The sequence below is a fragment of the Nicotiana tomentosiformis genome, chromosome 6 (genome assembly GCF_000390325.3).
Source record: "Nicotiana tomentosiformis chromosome 6, ASM39032v3, whole genome shotgun sequence".
In the NCBI taxonomy this organism is placed as follows: Eukaryota; Viridiplantae; Streptophyta; class Magnoliopsida; order Solanales; family Solanaceae; genus Nicotiana; species Nicotiana tomentosiformis.
In genome coordinates this window covers 30937051-30963014 of record NC_090817.1, presented here as the reverse complement: position 1 = coordinate 30963014, position 25964 = coordinate 30937051, and positions in this window count along the sequence as shown.

Here is a 25964-nt window from a genome sequence, read left to right as displayed (position 1 = left end):
AACTATAAGTGGAAAAACACTGTATCAATGAACCATCTTTCTTAAAACATGAATATATATGGGCCGTCAAGGCCTCTGACATACTGTACAAAATGAACCTCTATCTACAAAGCCTCTAAGAGTATTAGACGTCAAATGGGATAGGGTACCGGCCTACCCATAAGTCTGTAGCAAAATCCTGACACGATGACTCAGAGACTCGGCTGCACTCCGAATGAGGTGGAGTCTTACCGATCCTTCGCTGCTTGCTAACCTCGTCTACTATGAGGGCTCGTCAAACTGATTGTCTATACATGCAGGCATGAAATACAACGTCCCCATAAAGAGGGACGTCAATACGAAATAATGTACCGAGTATGTAAGGCAACCGAATAACTGAAAGCTAAAACTAAACTGATAATATAATAACTGAAAGTAACTGGGAGTCAAAGATAATCTGAAGATATGGTTACCTGCTGATACTGACTCAATTCTCTCAATATAGTAAGTAAAATAGTTGTCCAGCCTTATAGGGCTCAGTATATATATAACTGCTCTGCCGTAGTAGGCTCGCTCATAGGCGCTCAACCATACTAGGCTCTGTATCTCAGCCATTCTGGGCTCGCTCATAGGCGCTCGACCACATTAGGCTTGGTATATAACTTACCATCTGATCAGAGGTTGCCCAATAGGGGCATGCCTACCGATTATAGCTCGATGGTGGTAAAAATAATGTAATACTGTATATATATAGACCCTCCGCTTTCTTGACTGGAAGAAGACAATACTCAATTGAATATAAAGTCCTGATAAGGGAGGATAGTGTAACTTATGAGACTAGGATAATGTATATAAATTCGGGAGTATGAACTTCTCTTTATGCCTCGTTATCAAACACATGTAGTTACGAGATTATGCCAAAATAAAGGAAGGATTTAGCCTTAACATACCTAAGCCGATTCTCTTGACAATCCTTCTAACACACGCCAATGGCAACAAAACATGTAACGAAGAATCGAAGTAGGGAAAAATCCGTATGATATTGTTGAGAAAGATTGTACCGTGCTCTCTTAGAATCGCAAAATCCCGTTGCGATTACACAGTATAACTTCGCATGAATTCCTTGTTGAAGATTGTTACTTGGTAGATGTAGAACACCTCCATTTTGGTGAATTTGATCACACTCTTGTATGGCTTTCCTTGCTGAAGCAATAATGTTTCCATTCCATGTTGAATTAAAGTTCATTCTTAGCACATATATCTTCATTCCCCATAATAATAATGTAGTAAATAATGATGTAGGAAGATTGTCTTAAGACTTTTGTTTGTGGGCCCCTATTTAGGGGATGACTAAGCCACAAATATTCTCTTAAAATGCCATCTTGTAATGAGAGTTAAGAGTCATTATTAATGCCTTTTTGGGCTGCCACGTGAAGGTTTATTAAACCTTATCCAAATAACTTAATCACTTAGTTAATCTCTTACTAAATTCTATAATTACCCATTACCCACATAGTTAAGAATTATCTCAAATTACTTAAAATACTACTTATTTTTAACACACTTTGTACACCTTACTATTATGGTCATGTGGTACCTTGTACGTCACTAGTCCATAAATACCGGGTATTACAACTCGGACCGTATTTTATCCCAAAATGTCAAACTTTGAAGAAATTCATTTTCTTTGTTTTGCTTACCCTCTCACCTTCATGAATTTACTCATCGCTTATTGAAATAACATAATGCTTATAATCTCAAAGTAATCTCTTTCCCGAACTTACGTCGATTAACTTACGACGAAACTTAAATGTACGAAAATGGAGAATGTAACATCTCATTTCCGAGCTTATATCAATTTAATTATGGTGTATTTTCACGTATGAAGACATGGGGTGTAACAGTTCGGGTCCAGAGTGGTTTTTGAGTGAATTGAGACATTTAGTCTCTTAATTGGAAGCTTAAGTTGGAAAAGTTGACTGGATGTCGACTTGTGTATAAATGACCTCAAATTTGAATTTTGATGGTTTCGTTAGCTCCGTAAGGTGATTTTAGACTTCGGAGCGCGTCCGGAATGTGATTTGGAGGTCCGTAGTAGAATTAGGCTTGACTAGGCGAAAGTTAGAAATTTGGCGATTTTGGTCGGCATTGGAAATTTTGATATCGGGGTCGGAATGGATTTTCGGAAGTTGGAGTAGGTTCGTGGTATCATTTTTGACGTGTGTGTAAAATTTGAGGTTAATCGGATGTGGTTTGATAGGTTTCGGCGCCGTTTGCGAAATTCGGAAGTTTATAAGTTCTTAGGCTTGAATCCGGGTGTAATTTGGTATTTTGATGTTGTTTTGAGTGATTCGAAGGTTCGACTAAGTTCTCAAGGGGTTATATGACTTGTTGTTATGTTTGGTTGAGGTCCCGAGGATCTCGGGTGAGTTTCGGGTGGTTAACGGATCATTTTTGGCCTTTGTGAGATAACTGTTATCTGCTGTTATATGCTTCTGATTTCCTCTTACGCGTTCGCGAGAGGAGCCTCACGTTCGCGAAGAGTGTTTGTGAGCTGAGGAGAATTTGTTCTTCGCGTTCACGAAGAAGAGTTCATTGTGAACGCGAGAGTAGGGTCGCGTTTCGCGAAGAGGAATGAGGTAGCTGGGGACCCCCCTCTTTTGTTCTATGCGTTCGCGAGGCGTTGGTCGTGTACGCGAAGGTCAGAGTTGGTAAAGCTGTTACACCCCATGTTTTCGTACATGAAAGTACGCCATAAATAAATTGATGAAAGCTCGGAAATGAGATGTTACATACTGCATTTTCGTACGTTAAAGTTTTTTCGTTAGTTAACTGACGTAAGTTTGGGAATGAGATTATTTTGAGATTATAAGCATTATGCTATTTCAAACAAGTGATGAGTAAATTCGTGAAGGAGAGAGAGTAAGCAAATCAAAGAAAATGAGTTTCGTCGAAGTTTGACAATTTGGGATAAAATACGGTCCAAGCTACAATACCCCGTATTTATGGACTAGTGCCATACAAGGTACCACGTGACCATGATAGTAAAGGTATATATAGTATGTTAAAAATGAGTAATATTTTAAGTAATTTGAAATAATTCTTAAATATGTGGATAATTGGTTAATTAATAGTTAGTGGGAGATTAATAAGTTAATTAAGGATTTGTGGATAAGCTTAATTAAGTTATTGGATAAGCTTAATAAAGCCAAAAACGTGACAGCAAGGCCTTGAGTCATTGTGACTCTTTGGTCTTGATAGTTAGGTGGCATGTGTAGGGCAATTTTGGATAAAATAAACCCCAAAAGTGGGGCCCACAAATCTTAAAGGAAAGGAATTTCATATATCTTGTAAGAGAGTCACTTACGGGTGAAAGTCTAAACAATATTTCATATGACTCTTTTACAATGTGAGATAGATTGACGTGACTTTGCTTCAGCAAAAATTTCATACGAAAGTATACTGCGTAATAACAACGGGATTTTGCGATCCTAAGGGAGTACAATGCAATTTTTCTCAAGAATATCATATGGATTTTCCCCTACTTTGATCCGCCGTTACGTGTTGTCGCAATTGACGCGTATTAGAGGGATTGTCAAGAGAATCAGCTCTGGTATGTTAAGGTTAAGCCCTTCCTTCATTTGGCATGATCTCATAATTACACAAGTTTGATAACGAACATGGGAGACCTCTGCTACTCTATTTATCTGTACTAGATGGGGCTTTTGGCTGTGTCTTGGGACAACATGACGAAACGGGAAGAAAAGAGCAAGCCATATACTATCTGAGTAAGAAGTTCACACCCTACAAAGCACGGTACTCTTTGCTTGAACGCACCCGCTGCACTTTAACATGGATAGCTCAAAAATTGAGGCACTACTTCTGTGCCTACACCATATATCTCATATCAAGGATGGATCCGCTAAAATACATCTTCCAGAAACCCATGCCTACGGGGAAGATAGCAAAATGGCAGATACTACTGAGTGAGTTCGACATCATCTATGTAACTCAGAAGGCTGTCAAAGGGCAAGCATTAGCGGATCATCTGGCAGAAAATCATGTAGATGGAGAATACGAACCACTGAAAACATATTTTCCCGATGAAGAGGTATTAGGAGAAGATATCACTGAAGCCTATGATGGTTGGATAATGTTCTTCGATGGAGCCGCAAACTTCAAAGGAGTACGTATTGGAGCAGTTTTAGTGTCAGAAACAGGTCAACACTACCTGGTATCTGCAAAACTCAGGTTTCCATGTACCAACAATATGGCAGAATATGAGGTTTGCATTTTGGGACTCAAGTTGGCCATTGACATGAACGTTCAGGAATTGCTGGTAACTGGAGATTCAGACCTTTTGGTGCATCAAGTTTCAGGAGAATGGGCTACCAAGAACACCAAGATATTGCCATATTTGTACTATGTAGAGGGGCTGATCAAAAGATTCACAAAGATAGAGTTCAAACATGTTACGAGAATCCAGAATGAGTTCACAGATGCATTGGCCACTTTATCTTCCATGATACAACACCCAGACAAGAATTTCATTGATCCTTTCCTAGTAGGGATTCATAATCAACCAGCTTATTATGCTCATGCTGAAGAAGAAACTGGTGGAAATCCATGGTTCCATGACATCAAAGGATATTTGGCAAAAGGAGAATACTTGGAGCACGTAAATCATACTCAGAAATGCACACTCCGAAGATTATCCAACACTTCTTCCAAAGCGGAGGAATTCTGTATAGAAGGACTCCAGATATAAGGTTATTAAGGTGTGTCGACGCCAAAGAAACATCCAAATTGCTCGAAGAGATACATGCCGGAACTTGCGGACCGCACATGAATGGCTTTGTCTTAGCTAAGAAGATATTAAGAGCAGGATATTTTTGGATGACTATGGAAATAGACTGTATCAGGTATATCCAAATGTGTCATCAATGCCAAGTATATGCTGATATGATACGAGTGCCACCTAATGAACTCAATGCAACAAGTTTACCTTAGACTTTCTTCGCCTAGGGTATGGATGTCATCGGTCCGATCGAACCAGCCGCTTCAAATAGGCACAGGTTCATCCTAGTGGCCATAGACTATTTCACAAAATGGGTTGAAGCAGCATTTTACAAGGCTGTAACTATGAAGGTCGTCGCATATTTTGTTAGAGACCGTATTGTTTGTCGATTCGGGGTACCAGAATTAATCATCACCGACAACGCCGCCAACATTAACAGTGATTTGATGAGATTTATGTGTGAAACCTTCAAGATCAAGCATAAGAATTCCACAACATACATGCCGCAAATGTATGGAGTTGTGGAAGCCGCCAATAAGAATATCAAGAAGATATTAAGGTAGATAGTAGATAATCACAAATAATGGAATGAGAAGTTACCATTTGCCCTACTTGGATATCGTACCACGGTTCGCATATCAACCGGGGCAACTCCTTATTTGCTGGTTTATGGTATTGAAGTCGTTATCCCTGCCAAAGTATAAATTCCTTCTTTGAGAATCATACAAGAGGCTAAACTCAGTGATGTAGAATAGATACGAAGTTGCTATGAGAAACTGGATCTCATTGATGGGAAAAGAATGAATGCAGTATGTCACAGTCAACTCTACCAGAACAGAATGTCCAGAGCCTTCAACAAAAGGTCAGGCCTAGACAATTCACACCGGGGCAGTTGGTGCTAAAGCGGATCTTCCCGCATCAAGATGAAGCCAAAGGGAATTTTTTACCTAATTGGCAAGGGCCCTACATGGTTCACAGAGTACTAACAGGAGGAGCACTTATACTTGCATAAATTGACTGAGAGATTTGGCCAAAACCTATCAATTCAGACGCAATCAAGAGATACTATGTTTAGATTGATTATATTTCTTCATATGATGTAACTGAACTATGCTTGACCTGATTCCCATTTAAGAGGGGATGCGTAGGCAGCCCTGTAGGTTTGGTCACATCTTAATAAAATCTTCATTTTTGCCGTGGTCAGAAACTGGGACAGAATTTTGAGGAGGACCGTCAAAATTCTAAAGCAAGTCTATCCAACTTCGTCATACGCATAACAGTCAAAGAATTGCTTTTAAACTGGGACAGAATTTTGAGGGGGATCCTCAAAATTCTGAGGCAAGGATGTTGTAATGTCTCTAAAATATTTCACAGTCATTGGTTCATTTAAATTACTTAATATTGCATGCTACTATATTTCAAATAACTATACTCATAAAATGCATGCATATTTTTCGAAAAACATTATTTCTATAACGGCCAGTTGCTGCCCAAGGTAACTCAAACAGGAGTAAAAGCAAAGCAATAAGATGAAAGCACGGACCAACATTCTCCCCATAAAACTCACAATTTTTCTTTGGATGCAGGCATAATAAGACAACAATATCTACAGACGCATCGGGCCACTACCTTCAAGATAACAAAATATCTGTCATAAGCATCTCCAGCTAAGAAAGACTCCACTTTCTCACTATCACTCATTGTTTTTTTGCATGAGACTAAACACTGCCTCCTTAACTGCCTAAGGCTAAGAACCGCTTTTCCTGCATGAGACTAAGCATTGTCTCCTCTTTGCATGAGGCTAAGCATTACCTCCCTAATTGCATAAGGCTAAGCACTGCCTTTCTTTGCATGAGACTAAGCATTGTCTCCTATTTGCATGAGGCTAAGCCCTGCCTCCTTAACTACATAAGGCTAAGCACTGCCTTTCTTTGCATGAGACTAAGCATTGTCTCCTATTTGCATGAGGCTAAGCCCAGCCTCCTTAACTACTTAAGGCTAATCACTACCTTTCTTTGCATGAGGCTAAGCCCTGCCTCCTTAACTGTATAAGGCTAAGCATTACCTTTTCCTGTATGAGACTAAGCATTATCTCCTCTCTGCATGAGACTAAGCATCGTCTCCTCTTTGCATGAGGCTAAGCATTGACTCCCTAATTGCATAAAGTTAAGCATTGCCTTTCTTTGCATGAGACTAAGCATTGTCTCCTATTTGCATGAGGCTAAGCCCTGCCTCCTTAATGGCATAAGGCTAAGCACTGTCTTTCCCTGCATGAGACTAAGCATTGTTTCCTCTTTGCATAAGACTAAGCACTTCCTCCCTAATTGCATAAGGCTAAGCACTGCCTTTCTCAGCATTGAGACTAAGCATTGTCTCCTCTTTGCATGAGGCTAAGCACTGCCTCCCTAATTGCATAAGGCTAAGCACTGCCTTCTTTGCATGAGACTAAGCCTTGTCTCCTATTTTGCATGAGGCTAAGCCCCGCCTCCCTTTCCTTCATAAGGTTAAGCACTGCCTTTCCCCATGATCAAATGCTATCTCCGTTACACCATCTAAGACCTAGCATTATCCCCCTACTCTCCCAGGGCTAAGCATTGCCCTCACTTTACCCAAGACTAAGCCTTGTGTTGTCTTATCTACGCATATGACCGAACATCATGTATTTGCATTTCATGGTCTGAAACATTGCCATCTTGTCCGAAGGCGTCATAGTCTGAAGGTATCATCCTCATAGACAGAAAACACCATTCCATGGCCCGAGGATCTCTTAAAAGTGCACATCATTATTCAAAGGCGTCATGGTTCAGAGGCACCATTCTCATGGACCGAGGACATCATTTCATGGCCTGTGAATCCCTTATCACATGATTCATGGCCCAGGACGTCACGGTCTAAGGACATCATCCTCACCGTCCAAAGACAACCTTCATGGTCCGAAGGGAATTTGCACCACGTTTAAATTCTCGCAATAACCCATATATACTTGCATGCATCGTGTTTTAAGTTTTGCAGGTAATCCATGAAGTAACCGTTCTCCTAACGGGAGAAATCTTTGCTTCGATTTCCATTCATAACATTCACATCCTGCAATTATTTCAAACGTAACCAACCACTATCAGTTACCCAAAAGAACCCTTTCCGAAGAATACGATTATTCCTATAACAACTTCATCGGTTTCGTTCGCCGTTGGATTCAGAATTACACATGGCCTGATTCCCGTAACACCAGGGATATGTAGGCAACTCAGGAACCAGGGTTCGACCTCCATTTTCAAATCATCTCATTCGGTCAAAATCGGTCATCATTTTCTTTACCCGACAACTCTTTCATCATTCCCGGGTAAAGAGGGAAAGTTGTTGATACCCAATTTTGCCCTCACATATTTCTCAAAATATAAATATATATATTCAAAATATCAATTTTGCATCATTATTTAGTTTACAAATCTATACAAGCATTTCCCCCATAATTCTTAGAGCTTTTAAATTGATTTTCCTGCATTTAAATTATTTGAATAATTATTAATTACTCATTCGAATTATTTTGTGATGATTTAGTTACCTAAAAAATATTATTTTCACCTATAATATATGCTTCAAATGTTTTATTTCATTCCATATAATTACATTAGCATTTTTTAGCTATTTATCTAATTTTACAATAATAGCCTATATCCATATACAAATGCTCCTTATTTATACTATTTGTGTCAAAAATAGTATTTTTATATTTTTTATAATGTTAAATCATTATTCTTGATCATTTTAGTGCATGAAAAATATTTTGTTAAATCATTATTCTTGATCATTTTAGTGCATGAAAAATATTTTTACTCATTTACTAATTATTTTATAAATTTTGTTTGCTAAATATATGTGTTTAAAAGGTTGGCCCAATTTTTGAGTGATTTTTCGGACCAAAAGCCCAATACACTAACCCAATAAACCCCAACCCAAAGCCAAAAGACCCGCTCGCGACCCGTGTAACTAACCCGACCCAACCCCTCTCTAAAATCCTGGTCGTTGATATCTAAGATCAACGTCCCACATTGAACCTAACCTTTTATTTATCCAACCCCAAAACCCTAATCTCCATTCCCTCTAAACCCACCGCCCTAAGACTATCCCCCTCTCTGAAGAACCCTAATCGCCTCCACTTTCTAAATCCCTCTCCTAATGGGATTCTCCTCTCATTTACTTGCCATATCTGATTGTTTCCGCTACTCGTTGATTCTCCATGGTATCACCTAGTACTTGCCTAAACATGGTAAGTACTACTTCTCCGATTCTATCCAATTGATTCTAATCTCTTGAATCTGGGCCATATCTCGTCTACACACGTTCGATTCTCTATTGTGTGAGTCCGATTTGTTTGGATTTTACTAATTTTCACTTTTACTAAAAAACTAGGGTTTACCGGATTTCTCTCTTAAATTGATTTCAAATTGATTTGCATGTTTCGTTCCTTATTTGTTGTTTAATTTACTCTGTTTCCTTGTATGTTTTTTCGATTTTTGACCACTATATAAACCCCTCATTGTCCATTTTGAGACTTTGTAATTGATTTCTTCACTAAAAATTTTAGGGGTTTTGCTACTCTCTTGCTTGGTATTCTACACTGGCCGGCTGAAAGCCAAGGCCATTAACGTCTTGTTACTTAACCTGTTCTTGGTGCGAGCATTGCCCTGAGTTCATCGAAGCTCTTGGGATCTTTAACGCATTAGGGATTCTGGGTTTTCTGTGGACATTTATTCTTTATTGTTCTTCGCTTAACTGGTGAGTCACTATACTTTGTAATTTCATTCCTAGGTATTCATTGTTTCAAATATGTTTTTACTCCTGAAGTTTGTTAGTTCAATATGTTTTCTGGACTATTTTTTGTGTGCAATTCTGTTTGCTTTCTTCAATTCTTTAGGTCTCTTTAACTTTTAGCTTAAAGCATGCCTAAACCTGGTTCTATTACATTCTAACCAGTCAATATGTTAAGAATTATTACTGTTTGGGACTCTTACACTTGTTAGCATCTTCTGGTATTTAATTTTGCCTTTTGCTACCAATCTTGTTACTTGAATATGCCTTACTTGCATAATTTGTACTTCTTTTAGTCGGCTAGTTGATTGAGTTCAAAGCATGAATGTATACACCTACTGTATGACACAAGTCTGTTTCCCATCATATTCTGAATTTCTGTGGTGATAGCCTGCCTATCTAACATGTTTTGACCCCGCTCTCTATCGGTATGCCCTTTAGCATGCTTAATCCCTCCCTGATTCACCAGTAGTTGTAATATGCTTTTCTCATGTCTAAATGTTGTCCTATTGCCAAATTAGCATGACTGTTTCATAACATCAGGACCTATACATAGCATAATCTGGTCCTTCTTTAGGTAATTAGTCTACCGTGTCAATGCTAGAATACCTGCATGTTCTATTTGACATGAGTTTACTTTTCCACTCTGTTCTGAATCTTTGTGATGTCTGTCTTGCTTAATTAATGTGTTTTAATATGTGATAAGACCTTTTCCATCAACTATGACCTTGCTTCCCTGCTAATATGTCCCTTAGTATGTCTTTGGCTCACTTAATTCCCTGTTCCTTCAGTGATTACTTGGCATGTCATAATGTGTTCTCCCTATCATGTTTCAATGCAGTCTTGCCTCCTGATGACAGTTAACATATCTGTCTTATGGTACTAGGATGTATACTTAGCATAAACTAGACTTCTTAGGTCTCAACCTGTTAGTGTTAACTTCTGTCAAACCTTGCAAACATGTTCCTCCCCCTAACTCTTTCAACATGTGTTTGTTATGTGCTACTTTGCTAAATGTTGAAATTCTACTGAACAAGTCCTATGACCTGCTTGATTAGCTTCTCTGTATGCTTAACTTGGCTATGTCTACTTTAGGTTATAAGTGTATCCCCTAACTCTTGTCCCTCCATCACTGTCCACTCTCGTTACTTGCCACTAATGCTATTCTGAACTTCTCATTCTTAGCCGGCTGAAAGCCAAGGCTACCTAGGTTCTATTATTGGCCTCCCTAGTGTGAGCACTGCTCAGGGTCCAATTGAGACCCTTGTGAACTCTGACATACTAGGGTGTGGTTCTTAGTCATTCCCTAAAATCTCAAACTATTCCTATTCACCATATTTATCCTGTCATTTGCTGTGTACCTGAATTGGCTGATTTATTTGGTGCAACACTTGATGCTATGGTTGAATAAATTGACTTTGGACTCCTTTATGGATTTCTGAGTCGTGTGTTGAATGTGGCTCTTTGTTGAAGGCCTGGGTATATTGTGTAAGAGTTATTGAAGGCCCAGACAATGCTGGGTATTTTTATTTGGGCCTGCTGTAGGCCTATTATCACTGTTATGTAACATTTGTATTTTTACTCATTATTGGGCATGTAATAACCTTGTATATAAATAATTGGGGTGTTAGTAAAAAGGGAATGGGTAAAATTTAATATCTACATGCAAAGTGGGTAGTTAACATGCCTATAAGACTTGGTAATGTATTTGCTATATGTGTTGTTCGATTACATGTGCACTGTAGAAATCATGATATTATAAGAAGCACACACACACTACTTGTCTACCATTAAACATGAGTTCAAATTCTATGTCTACTGCTACGTGTTTATAGACAGCATGCATATAGGAAGTGAACACTCTTTCAATTTGCATAACTACTTTCAAATGCATTAGAAACCTGCCTATAGGAACAAATGTCAATGAATTTTCCTTCAATTCACTTCAGCTAATCACTAGAAATCATGCCTATAGGATTTTGATCACTTCATTTGCTATTGTATCGCATTGTTCACTAGAAATCTTGTTTATAGGACTAAGTATAACAATAAAACGAGTTCTAAACATCAACTATTTGAGATCCTGCCTATAGGAAATAACTGCTCGTTAATTAGTTAATACTAGACTACTTAAACACTACTTCCTGAGCATCACTGTTAGGAAAACCTGGATAATTCAGGGATTTTTCCCATCAAACTTTGCTGCGTAGATCACCTAGGCATAACACATATAGGATTTGACAACTTAAAACTTTCAATAATCATCTTGTAATACCTGCATAATTCTGTTTGTAAGCAATATCCTGCATCTGAAATTGCCTGCATACTTTGATAGCCTAGAAAGCATGTCTATAGGTTTAGTATTCTGGATTCTGCATATTCTTATTTTATTTGCGTGCGTTTGCTGCTTAAGTATGGAGGTCAACGTGAGCATTTAATTGCATTTATGTGGAGTTTTTATATGTTTTGTTTGTCGCCTAGTTTTGTATTTTTGAGCAACCTAGATAAGGTCTAGAACCATCCAAATAGAGGTCCAAAACTTCCTGGATAATAGGTATGGGACGGGTAATGCACGCGTAGAGCACGGTTTAGAATTGAATTAGAACGATGTTAGGTAACAACTTTAACATAGTAATCAGGTAGCAGGAGATGATAGTCTGTGCCCACTGAATAATATGAGTAACACCCTATCTCAAAGGAGTTACGAAATATTATTTATGTTGCACGGGGTGATCCTTTAGGCTTAAAAACTTAGGACCCTCCTTTCTTCACATACTTGATTTTCTTTCTTTTCTATTAGAATAAAAAATAGTTGTACTTCTATATTCAAGATATCTTTGTAACAAAATTCTTAGATTTTGTGCTCTCTTTGCTTATTTGATCACATAGATTAATCCATATAATTTAAGTTCGGCCGGGACCCACAGTTGTGGACCTCGAGGAGTGCCTAACACCTTTTCTTTGAGGCAATTTGAGTCCTTACCCGATCTTTGGTGATGTAGACTAGTTAAACCAGAGTCATTTCCAAATAGGTTCCCTAACGCACATTAAAAATCGTTATGTGGCGACTCTCCTCTTTTAATACCTCCTTAAAAGAGTTGTCATACGTCGAAACCCGATTTTGCGAGAAAAAGGGGCGCGACAATGATTTTTTAAAGTTTTCAAGGAGGAAGTTGGGGTAAATGATTCTAACCCGTATTGGTCTAATTTATGTGAAGCTATGGCTTTGTTCATCATTAATTAGGGTTTTGAGTGGGAAATTTGGGAGTTAGGGCTTGGGGATTTGGAGAGTAAACTTTGGGGTTTTGAAGGGGCAATTGAGGTTGAATTTTGGTAAAGTTGGTATGACTAGATTCGTGAGTGAATGGGCTTTCGGATTTTGTGATTTTTGTCAGATTTCAAGACGTGGGCCCGGGGGCCGGGTTGAGCCGATTTCGGGTTTTGGCAATAAATTGGTATTTTTCTTATGGAGTTGATTCCTTTTAGACTATATCGATTGTATTGTATTGCTTGTAGCTAGATTAGCGACATTTGGAGGCCGGTTCGAGAGGAAAGGGCATTCCATAATAGGATTTCTACGTTGTTGAGGTAAGAAACAATTTTAAATCTGGTATTGTGGGTATGAAACCCGGAGTTTGGTATAATGTGACTATTTGGGAGGTGACACCAATGCTAGGTGACGGGCGTGTGGGTGTACGCCGTGAAGGATTGAGACTTGGTCCGTCCCGTGAGACTGTAAAGTCTAATAGCCTTCATTTGTGTTTATATGCATTTCTTGTCTGCTAGAAATTTGACCGCCTTTCATATTAGAAATCATGCTTAGGCTATGTACCTGCGCATGGTAGTTGTCACGCCCCAAACCTGAAGGGACGTGGCCGGCACCCGGTACCATACTCGGCCCGAGCGTACCACTCTGTAACTGTGAACTCTAGAGGAATAACCCTCAACCTACGCCGATGAGACCATATTCTGAATCATCTAAAAATATCGTCTGTCTCATCTAAGGGGTAAACATACCCAAAAACTCATATATATATATATATATAAATGTACAGACTGAGGAGGCCGCCGTGAACATCTACTGTTATACAAACTATACAGGACTTGTCTACAAGCCTCTAGAGATAGTTGAACTGTATCATGGTCGGGACAGGGCCTCGACCTACCCATCAAACCTGTATATATATAACAGACTCCAAGGTCTAGACCTGGTAACTCCGGGGAAGTGGAGCTTACCAACCAAGCTGATATTTGGCTCTGTCTACTGGGAAGGTCTATCCAGCTGTCTATCAGGACCTGCAGGCATGAAATGCAGCGTCCCCAACAAAGGGACGTCAGTACAAATAATGTACTGAGTATGTAAGGCAACAAAATAACTGAAAGCTGAAACTGAATTGATGATATAATAACGAAATGTAACTGGGAGTCAAAAATGGTCTGGAGATATATGCTTACCTGCTGATACTGACTCAACTCTCTCCATATAGTATGTAAAAAAGTTGTCCGGCCCTATAAGGCTCGGTATGTGTAACTGCCCTGCCGTAGTAGGCTCGCTCATAGGCGCTCGGCCATACTAGGCTCTGTATCTCGGCCATTCTGGGCTCGCTCATAGGCGCTCGGCCACAGTAGGCTCGGTATATACTTACCATCTGATCAGTGGTTGCCCAATAGGGGCCTGCCCATCGATTATAGCTCGATGGTGGTAAACATACTGTAACATTGTATATATATATATATATATATACTCTCTGCTCTCTTAGATGAAATAAGACAATACTAAACTGAATATGAAGTCTCGATAAGGGAGAATACTGTAACTTCGGAGATTAGGATAATGTGAATAAATTCAGGAATACGAACTTCTCTTTATGCCTCGTTATCAAACTCATGTAGTTACGGGATCATGCCAAAATGAAGAAAGGTTTAGCCTTAACATACCTTATCACAATATTTCCAATCACCAACTTGAACTCACCTCTTCTCACCTTAATCTACAACAACGATAATAATACTATCATTAAGTTACGAAAGGTACAACTAACGCACAACGAACGACAAGCTTATTTTGTATTAAAACGGACAGCATCTCCCCTATAATCCTTACTTCTTCCAAATTCAAGATAACACCACAACACCAAAAACAACAATAAGAACATATATACATTAGTTTCCAACCTTATGCATACCATACAATACTACAAAACAGCCCAACACACCCCAATCGCTTCATACACAAAACGACCACCGTAGTAGTGTCAACAACCCGAAATTGTTACGATGAACGACCAGCCCAACATCCTGCATTTATGTGGTGTTTCTCCACACCCTTCCTCCTCCAAAACTCTCACAAAACAGTAGTAAAAGATGCTGCCCAACAGCACAACAAAACAGTCCACAAAACAGTCCGCTACAAGTGAATAACTCGAACTCACGGCTTCCGATCACCGTCCCGTGAGTTCTTACAAGTATAGAACGACTTACCATGAATTTACAGCAGACAAAATGGATGAAAGAGAGCAGTAAACTCACCTTATTTGTTGGATAACTCAGCTCCTATCTTGGTTCTTCAAACTCTAGGTTTTACCTCCAATTAGAACTTGAAAGGGAGAGAAAATCAATTAGGGTTTGTGGGAAATTTTTGGGAGGATTTGTTTGTAGAGCTTATGTCTGATTATTATGCTCTATTTTAAGTCTAATATATGAAGAAAATAGGCCTTTAAAAGGCCTCTTTGGACGACCCGAAATGGCCCATTTTTGGGCTTTCATTTAAGCAAGTAGGTGACACACCTACTTGTCACCTAGCAGCTTGCGCAGTATCGCAAACATGCCCATATCTCTCTACTCCGATGTCGTATTGACAAACGGTTTAATGCGTTGGAAAATAGACTCATAGATCTTTAATTTGATGTGTGGAACACCCCATAAATCTAAGTATATTGGGAGAAAATTGCAGTTACATTTGACCCAAAGTTTCTGTAAAACTTATGAACGTAACTTGTGATGACTTTCATCGACTTTTGTTCCACCACTCGCTTGACTTCAAAACATAACACACGACTATCATACGACTAACATAACTCATAACATAACCTACTTATCAATTTAAACACCCTGGTCTCACTCCAAAAGTACATGTTATAACATTCCCAATTTGTCGACTTTCGACGAAACATTATTTGTTTTCAATTCCTTTAGCTTGTGAAACTTCCAACCATCTTTGTACTTGTTGTTAATGATCTTTAATATTTGTAACCTCCGAGGTAATATGATTAACTTACTTTGCAAACTTTTCAAATATGATTTCACTTCTGAGCTTACATCAATTGACTTATGACGACTCATACGTACGAAAACATGGGTTGTAACATCATTCCCCCCTTTGGAACATTCGTCCTCGAATGTTGACTGGTGCACTTATCAGTCTCATAACCTATTGCTCTCATAAATACTTTATTTCTGGCCTTTCCATCTAGGCAATTGTTCTATGAATAAATCCATAGGCCAGGGCATTCCCCCCTTTAGGCCTCTTCTGACACCATGACTTTTGGTCTGAATCCTTCCAACCTCGTAATTATTGCGACCTTCTGTCATTCATCTTGTACGACTTTATCCTTATATGTGTGCCTATGCGACTCTTCTGTTCCTTTTCCTCCAGCTTTTAGCCAATCTCTAGGCCTCACTTTGGGAACATATATAGAACTATGACAAGTTGTTCCTCCCAGTGTATATAGGTGTAGTAAAGTTCTTCGCTCGGTAATTTGTCAAACTTACGACTGTTGCGATATCTTGTTTCGTAGCCTTGTAAATATATCCTTATTGATTTACTACATCTAGGTAGGTCATACTACACTATCACACTTGCTTCCGTTTATTATTGCCGAGGTTTGCTACCCAACTCCATGTTACCTCTCGCTTCTTATCCTATATGTATAAATCTAAGTCCTTTAGTTCTTCCTCATTACTGTTCATCTTAAAAATGAAGGCCTGATATCATCTCATACTTTGGAACTTGTATCTGCCTATTGTTAATTCACCTTAATGTGGATCTATAATCTACCATTGATAACTTGAAACCTCTTACATAATACATTGTCCTTAGGGATCACGTCTCATTAGGAAACATCTGAAGTTATTTTCTTGATCCATCTAGGGATGATACTATACTTCAATAAGTGTATTTCATCGCATCCCAACGTGATTCATCTTATAAGGGGTATTCTAATCTCATGCAATTCATGAGTTTCCCTCCTCTTTGAATCATTAACCAATCAATAGCCTTAACGTTATCCTCTTATATATCACAATTACACCATTATTCTACTACCAGGGCAACATTTTATCTCTTCAAATTTCTCATAGTCTTAGACTCCTCTGAGTTCGTTCAGGCTATACTGAGTTATTTTTTTTTTATAACTTACGGAAACCATCAGTTCTCTTGTTTTGATGGGCTTAATTCTGAGGCCTTACCTATTCTCGTCAGCTTCTCAATCACCTCTGCTTATCCTTACTCATGTCCGCCTAAAACCATGTTTCTCTACCATACTTTATCTTGTGACCTACACATATTTATTTATAGTACTCACAACCTTCCTTTAACTTTCTAGCACCATACATTTCCTTATGTTATTCAGGAACTTCAAGCGGGACATCAAATTGTCTCTAACTCTTCTTTACTCTCTTAACTAGACCTCTCGGTACTTGGAAACTATAGGCTAGAAGATATGTCCCTGACACCACTATCATTTGTGGGTACTGAATCATGGCGCTTCCAGCCCGCTATCTGATGTATGGACTATTCACAACCTTCTACATTTGAGCATTTCGTACCTTCTTAACCTTTACCTTACTTAGCTTTTAATCTCGCATTATATCTTCTGTCTCTTTAATAACCTCCCTTCCACATAGGTAGAATTCACTTCCACTTCTTGAAGCTCTACTATAAACTTGCACCTCTAGTGCGTACACAATCCGGTGGGAGCTTCATACTTACTCCTTATGAGACTGGTACTTTTTTTTTCTAGCTTTATTGTAGAGCCATTATAGAATATGGCTGTTGTACTATCTTTCTTGTACCTCTAATGTTAAGAGTGATTTTGCAATGTTCAGACTCCTAATTCACTTACCTGATGTAACTCGTTAGTTTCCTCTTCTCTCCCAGCCTTTAAGTAGGCTTAAGCTATCTTCCGATCTGTTGCTCGGGGTATTATTACTTTAACCTTTTGTGGACGCCATAGAACATCCATAATATAATCTTCTAACAATTCAAGCCTTTGTCTGTGAGGTGGACTCAATTCTTTCTTTTAAATTTATATCAGCGTCTCTTATAGTTGTAGGAATGTCAACATATATGCTACATGGATAATACTCTGAAATGTTAAGTGCGGTCATAACATAACTAACTTTGGGTCATTGATTTAATAATTCCTTTCGTGCCTTCTCAGTTTTCTTTAAAAGTGTGCAATTACTTCTCCTGGTCGTTCTGCCACTTATTGCATGAATACTTGGCTTATCCTAGTGCCCACACCTGTTTGAATTTTGTGCAACTCATATGATCTCAAATATTACTTTTTTTTTTTTTTTTACTTCCCGTTCATTAGCCACGATAGGTGCCACTTTCTTAAGGAGTGTATATAATATTGTAGTGAGACTGTTGTTACAACATCATTTCTTCTTTAGGTCATTATGCTTATGTTGAAGCCTTCTTCCTTATTTCCTCAGCTAGTCTTTCGTTGTAGCACTTAGGGAAGACCCTCTGACTCTAGTAGAGCTGTGAGCTTTTTACATCGTATACCCGATGAAAGATTTGATATACTGACTCGCCAATAATTATCCTTAGTTACTTATCTCTATGCCCTTATGCTCGTAGGGTTACTTCTGCACTCGAATTTTTATTATCTCCTCAGTGGCACTCTCTCTTTTATTTCCATAACACTTATACGGTACCTTTTACTGCCCAACTCCTATCAGAATATTCCTCAAGGATTACGATGTTGTATCTACGAGATCAAATTTCCTATGCTGGGTTTCACTTCATTTATCTTGCATGGTCTACTGATTTATCTAAGACCTCTTGTCTATCCATGACTAGGCTCTTACTGAATTCCTGAATGAACTTCTAACTACTCATCAGTCCATGCTCATATTTACCTTCTGGGTAACCACTCTTGGGTTATGTCTTCTAACTTAACTTAACTTTTGCACTGGCTCCTAATGTATCAAGGATGATTGAATATCTTACACACGACGGTATCAGATACCTAGTGTAACTGGAACACTTAATCCCTTATGATTGACTTTGCTCAAAGTTCTTGCTTTAGGGAAGCATCTTCCTGAGGGACCTTTACAGGTTATTCTTCTGTTGTCGATTGTATTATTGCTGGAATGTAATATTTGAAATTCTCTTGATGTCAACTATTATCACCTCATTTGATCCCTAATTGATGTTCAGTTTATCTTGTTCACTAGCCCATGCTAATTTCTATTACTCCGGGGGTCTAAATTGTTTTGTCTTGGTAATCATGTTGGACGCACCAACTCATTTCTCGAAATGAGGATATGACTTTTGGCCTATACTCTTTTATTGTCTCAAGACCTGTCACCTCTTATGTTTTTCCTTCACTTGACTATAGACTCTATCATCATATCATATTTTGATTTACTGTTATCACCCATTTATCACATCTTACTCATAATATTTCATTTACTCTCTTCTTATTCTCCTGCCAATACTCGCATTATTCTGAAAACTTCAACAAAACATTGTTTCACTTTTAGCTCCCCTGGCTCAATCCACCATTTCGGGTTACTCTAACCCAAACTGGATCTTGATATCCCATCCTTCTTTTAAATATATATGTTAGCTCCCATAGGGCATAACTGAGATGGGTGTGACTAATTGTACATACCTCTATTTCTGTTGAAGGTAACTTAGAATCCTTTTAATTCTCTGCCTGACGTGGAAATTCGGACAATCTTCATTAACTAGGTACCTCGTACCCTTCTTCACCTTGCTTCTGTTACCTGTTGAATCTTATACTTTTACCTTTTGATACTCCCATGGCCTGTTATTCACGGGGTATGTTGGATATTCCCGTCTTAGGGTAAATGGGAAATTTGCACATATGGTAAGCACGATCTAATAGGGTCTCAAACAGGGCCACGTAGTCAAAAATTCTCTCTCTACTAATGCTTTTATATGCTGTTGTATTAGCCCTTTAACTAGTTATAATTTTTCTAATTGAAAGCATCGCTATATCATTAGCAAACATAAGCTTTGGCTCGAACTCTTATGACTCAGCTCTATAGCACGATTTGGATTTGAATGAAGGGTAGCAGACTCCTAAATGCCTTGTAGCCTCCTGCTTATAAGTGTGGTGCACAACACACCCATAAACAAGACTCTACTAGACACGGCTTGTAGACTCCCTAGGATAGAACTGCTCTGATACCAAGTTTGTCACGCCCCAAACCTGAAGGGACGTGGCCGGCACCCGGTACCATACTCGGCCCGAGCGTACCACTCTGTAACTGTGAACTCTAGAGGAATAACCCTCAACCTACGCCGATGAGACCATATTCTGAATCATCTAAAAATATCGTCTGTCTCATCTAAGGGGTAAACATACCCAAAAACTCATATATATATATATATAAATGTACAGACTGAGGAGGCCGCCGTGAACATCTACTGTTATACAAACTATACAGGACTTGTCTACAAGCCTCTAGAGATAGTTGAACTGTATCATGGTCGGGACAGGGCCTCGACCTACCCATCAAACCTGTATATATATAACAGACTCCAAGGTCTAGACCTGGTAACTCCGGGGAAGTGGAGCTTACCAACCAAGCTGATATTTGGCTCTGTCTACTGGGAAGGTCTATCCAGCTGTCTATCAGGACCTGCAGGCATGAAATGCAGCGTCCCCAACAAAGGGACGTCAGTACAAATAATGTACTGAGTATGTAAGGCAACAAAATAACTGAAAGCTGAAACTGAATTGATGATATAATAACGAAATGTAACTGGGAGTCAAAAATGGTCTGGAGATATATGCTTACCTGCTGATACTGACTCAACTCTCTCCATATAGTATGTAAAAAAGTTGTCCGGCCCTATAAGGCTCGGTATGTGTAACTGCCCTGCCGTAGTAGGCTCGCTCATAGGCGCTCGGCCATACTAGGCTCTGTATCTCGGCCATTCTGGGCTCGCTCATAGGCGCTCGGCCACAGTAGGCTCGGTATATACTTACCATCTGATCAGTGGTTGCCCAATAGGGGCCTGCCCATCGATTATAGCTCGATGGTGGTAAACATACTGTAACATTGTATATATATATATATATATACTCTCTGCTCTCTTAGATGAAATAAGACAATACTAAACTGAATATGAAGTCTCGATAAGGGAGAATACTGTAACTTCGGAGATTAGGATAATGTGAATAAATTCAGGAATACGAACTTCTCTTTATGCCTCGTTATCAAACTCATGTAGTTACGGGATCATGCCAAAATGAAGAAAGGTTTAGCCTTAACATACCTTATCACAATATTTCCAATCACCAACTTGAACTCACCTCTTCTCACCTTAATCTACAACAACGATAATAATACTATCATTAAGTTACGAAAGGTACAACTAACGCACAACGAACGACAAGCTTATTTTGTATTAAAACGGACAGCATCTCCCCTATAATCCTTACTTCTTCCAAATTCAAGATAACACCACAACACCAAAAACAACAATAAGAACATATATACATTAGTTTCCAACCTTATGCATACCATACAATACTACAAAACAGCCCAACACACCCCAATCGCTTCATACACAAAACGACCACCGTAGTAGTGTCAACAACCCGAAATTGTTACGATGAACGACCAGCCCAACATCCTGCATTTATGTGGTGTTTCTCCACACCCTTCCTCCTCCAAAACTCTCACAAAACAGTAGTAAAAGATGCTGCCCAACAGCACAACAAAACAGTCCACAAAACAGTCCGCTACAAGTGAATAACTCGAACTCACGGCTTCCGATCACCGTCCCGTGAGTTCTTACAAGTATAGAACGACTTACCATGAATTTACAGCAGACAAAATGGATGAAAGAGAGCAGTAAACTCACCTTATTTGTTGGATAACTCAGCTCCTATCTTGGTTCTTCAAACTCTAGGTTTTACCTCCAATTAGAACTTGAAAGGGAGAGAAAATCAATTAGGGTTTGTGGGAAATTTTTGGGAGGATTTGTTTGTAGAGCTTATGTCTGATTATTATGCTCTATTTTAAGTCTAATATATGAAGAAAATAGGCCTTTAAAAGGCCTCTTTGGATGACCCGAAATGGCCCATTTTTGGGCTTTCATTTAAGCAAGTAGGTGACACACCTACTTGTCACCTAGCAGCTTGCGCAGTATCGCAAACATGCCCATATCTCTCTACTCCGATGTCGTATTGACAAACGGTTTAATGCGTTGGAAAATAGACTCATAGATCTTTAATTTGATGTGTGGAACACCCCATAAATCTAAGTATATTGGGAGAAAATTGCAGTTACATTTGACCCAAAGTTTCTGTAAAACTTATGAACGTAACTTGTGATGACTTTCATCGACTTTTGTTCCACCACTCGCTTGACTTCAAAACATAACACACGACTATCATACGACTAACATAACTCATAACATAACCTACTTATCAATTTAAACACCCTGGTCTCACTCCAAAAGTACATGTTATAACATTCCCAATTTGTCGACTTTCGACGAAACATTATTTGTTTTCAATTCCTTTAGCTTGTGAAACTTCCAACCATCTTTGTACTTGTTGTTAATGATCTTTAATATTTGTAACCTCCGAGGTAATATGATTAACTTACTTTGCAAACTTTTCAAATATGATTTCACTTCTGAGCTTACATCAATTGACTTATGACGACTCATACGTACGAAAACATGGGTTGTAACAGTAGTTATACTCAGTTATAGTGATTCTTGTACATGTTTACCCCAGTCTCTGTTATTTCCCTGCTCATACACTATAACACTTTGATTTTGGCTGCTTTCCCTTTCTTTATTGAGGGTTGTGAGACTAGAGAGGTTAATGACTGAGTAAGGCTGAGGGTTTATTTGTGAGGTATTATACCTTAGCACGTGAGTTGTCAGTGCGGATTCTGATGTGATATGGTGTCACTTGAGTTGTCCGCGCGGAGCTTGATATGATATTATAACACATGAGTTGTCCGTGTGGCACAGACTTGTCCGTGTAGATTATAGCGCTTGGGCTGTATGAGCCCCTCTAGAGTCTGAACACCCCTAGTGAGCGCATGTACCTATTGAGCGTGTGGATTGAGGGCTGAGTGTTGAGTTATTGAGATCTTGAGTGACAGTACCCTGTAAGGTTGCATCTGTTCCCTTTGTTGCTGCATTTAGCTGATATTTGGTTTTACTTGAACTTGGTAAATGTGCAACTGATTTGACTCATGTTACTGGCATTACTCATTTTCACTCTTAGACTTTGAAAATTATCAAATGAACTGTTCTGTATAGCTCGTCACTACTTCTCGGTTCCTTATTTATTTCTGTTACTTGCTGAGTCGGTTATACTCATACTACACCCTGAACTTCGTGTGCAGATCCAGGTGTGTTTGAGCATGGAGACCGTTGAGTTCAGGCGTGATCGAGTCCCAGAGACTACGAGGTAGCTACCAGCGTCCGCAAGACCTTGTCACTCCTTCTATATTTCTTTCTGCCTTGTACTAATATTTAGACATTGGTTGTATTAGTTTTGATACCTAGACGCTCATGACTTGGTGACACCCTGATATTTGGGGCTAGTTTTTCCGCACTTTGATTCTAAGATTTAGTTCAACTTTGGTTTTTATGAAAATTTCTGATATGAAAGGTTTTAAATTATTTTGTGTTTAATTACTGAAGTATTTTGGGAAAGTTAGGCTTGCCTTGTACCATCGATAGGAGCCATCACGACATATTAGATTTTGGGTCGTGATAAGTTGGTATCAGAGCCTAGGTTACATAGGTCTCACGAGTCATGAGCGGGTTAGTAGAGTCTTGCGGATCGGTACGGAGACGTCTCTACTTATGTTCGAGAGGCTGCAGAACCCTTAGGAAAACTTCCCATTCTTAGATTCTTGTCGTGCGGATCTGTTTATTCTGGTAACTAAGCATCTGTTGTTTCATTCTCTCACAGATGGTGAGGACTCGTGCTACCGGACAGGAGGTCCAGCCACCAGTACCACCAGTCAGGGCCGCGAGAGGCCGAGGCCGAGGCCAAGGTAGAGGCTTTGGTAGGGGTAGAGGTGCAGCCCGCACAACAGCTAGGGGAGTACCTGCAGATCCACCAGTTGCCCCTGATCTGGACCAGGTCCCAGTTATGGATGCTTCAGCGGGACCATCTCAGGCACCACCTGTGCCCATCGTGATTCCTGGATTTCAGGAGGCCTTAGCTCAGATTCTGACAATGTGTACTGGCCTTGCTCAGCCGGTCTCTGTTTCGACGCCCGCAACCACTTCTCAAGCCTGGGGAGGCACTCAGACTCCCGCCGTCCGCACACCTGAGCAAGTTGTACAGGGACTCCAGACACCGGGGGCACCACCAACCCAGTCGGTTGCAACTGCACAAGACTATGTGGTTCCTGCTATGCCTGGGGATGACCAGCGTAGGTTGGAGAGGTTTGGGAGACTCCAGCCTCCACCTTTAAATGGTACAGAGAAAAAGGATGCCCAAGATTTCTTAGACATGTGTCAGAGGATACTCCGTATAACAAGTATAGCGCAACACCCCTTACTTGGCAGTAGTTCTTTGTGGTCTTTCTGGAGAAGTTCGTGCGTCAATCCCGCAGAGAGGAGATGCGCAGACAATTTGAGCAGCTTCGTCAGGTTGATATGTCTGTGACTCAGTATGAGATGCGATTCTCAGAGTTGGCCTGTCATGCTATCTGTTTGGTTTCCACAGACAGGGAGGGGATCATTAGATTTATAGATGGTCTCACTTTTCAGCTGCGGTTGCTTATGACCAGAAGGAGAGTGTCCGGTGCTACCTTTAATGAGGTTGTCGACATTGCTTGGCAGATTGAGATGGTTCACGGTCAGGAGAGGGTTGAGAAGGAGGCCAAGAGGCCTCGTGGTCAGGGTAGATTCAGCGGTGCTCCTCTTGGGGGTCAGGTCCAGCACGATAGATGTCATCATTTCAGACAGACTCAGACAGCTCGCCCATTTCACCATGGCACATTATCTGGACATGGTTCCCAAAGTCATCAGTAGGGCCAGTCATCATTCAGTGCACTACTAGCGCAGAGTTCTTGTCATGCCCCGTCCAATCAGGTATCCCCGGGTAGTTCTTCTGGGCATCAGGAGCAGCAGTTCCGTTTAAAAGAGGGGTTGTTTCGAGTGCAGAACTTTTGGTCACATTATGAGAGATTCCCCTAGGCTATTGGGTGGGACTCCACAATGGAGAACTCGACCGATGGCACCATCACAAGTTTCTCCACCACCCGCCCAACCAGCTAGGGGTGGAGCTCAGCCAACTAGGGGTGGAGCCTAGTCAACTAGGGGGTGCCCGAGAGGGGGAGACAGATCAGGGGGTGGCCGGGCCCATTTCTATGCCCTCCCTGCCAGACCAGATGTTGTGATTACAAGTATTGTCTCAATTTGCCACTGAGATGCCTCGGTATTATTTGACCCTGGTTCTACTTATTCATATGTTTTCTCGTATTTCACTCATTTTATTGATATGCCTCATGAGTCTTTAGTCTCATCTGTTCATGTATCTACTCCTATGGGCGATACTATTATTGTGGACCGCGTATATCAGTCATGTGTGGTGACTATTAAGGGTCTGGAGACCTGAGTGGACCTATTGTTGCTTAGTATGGTTGATTTTGATGTGATATTGGGTATGGATTGGTTGTCTCCATGTCATGCTGTTCTAGATTGTCATGCTAAGACCGTGACGTTGGCGATGTCCGGGTTGCCGAGGGTTGAGTGGAGAGGTTCTATAGACTATGTACCTAGTAGGGTGATTTCATGCTTGAAGGTTCGGCGTATGGTTGAGAAGGGTTGTCTATCCTATTTGGATTTTGTGAGTGATGTTAGCAGAGAGACTCCTGCCATTGATTCTGTTCTGGTGGTACGTGATTTTTCGGATGTATTTTCTATAGACTTGTCGGGCATGCCGCCTAACATGGATATTAACTTTGGTATTGATTTGGTGCTAGCAGTCAGCCCATTTCTATTCCACCGTATCGTATGGCACCGGTGGAGTTGAAGGAGTTGAAAGAATAAATTCAAGAACTCGTTGATAAGGGGTTTATTCGGCCTAGTGAGTCAGCTTGGGGTGCACCTGTTCTATTTGTG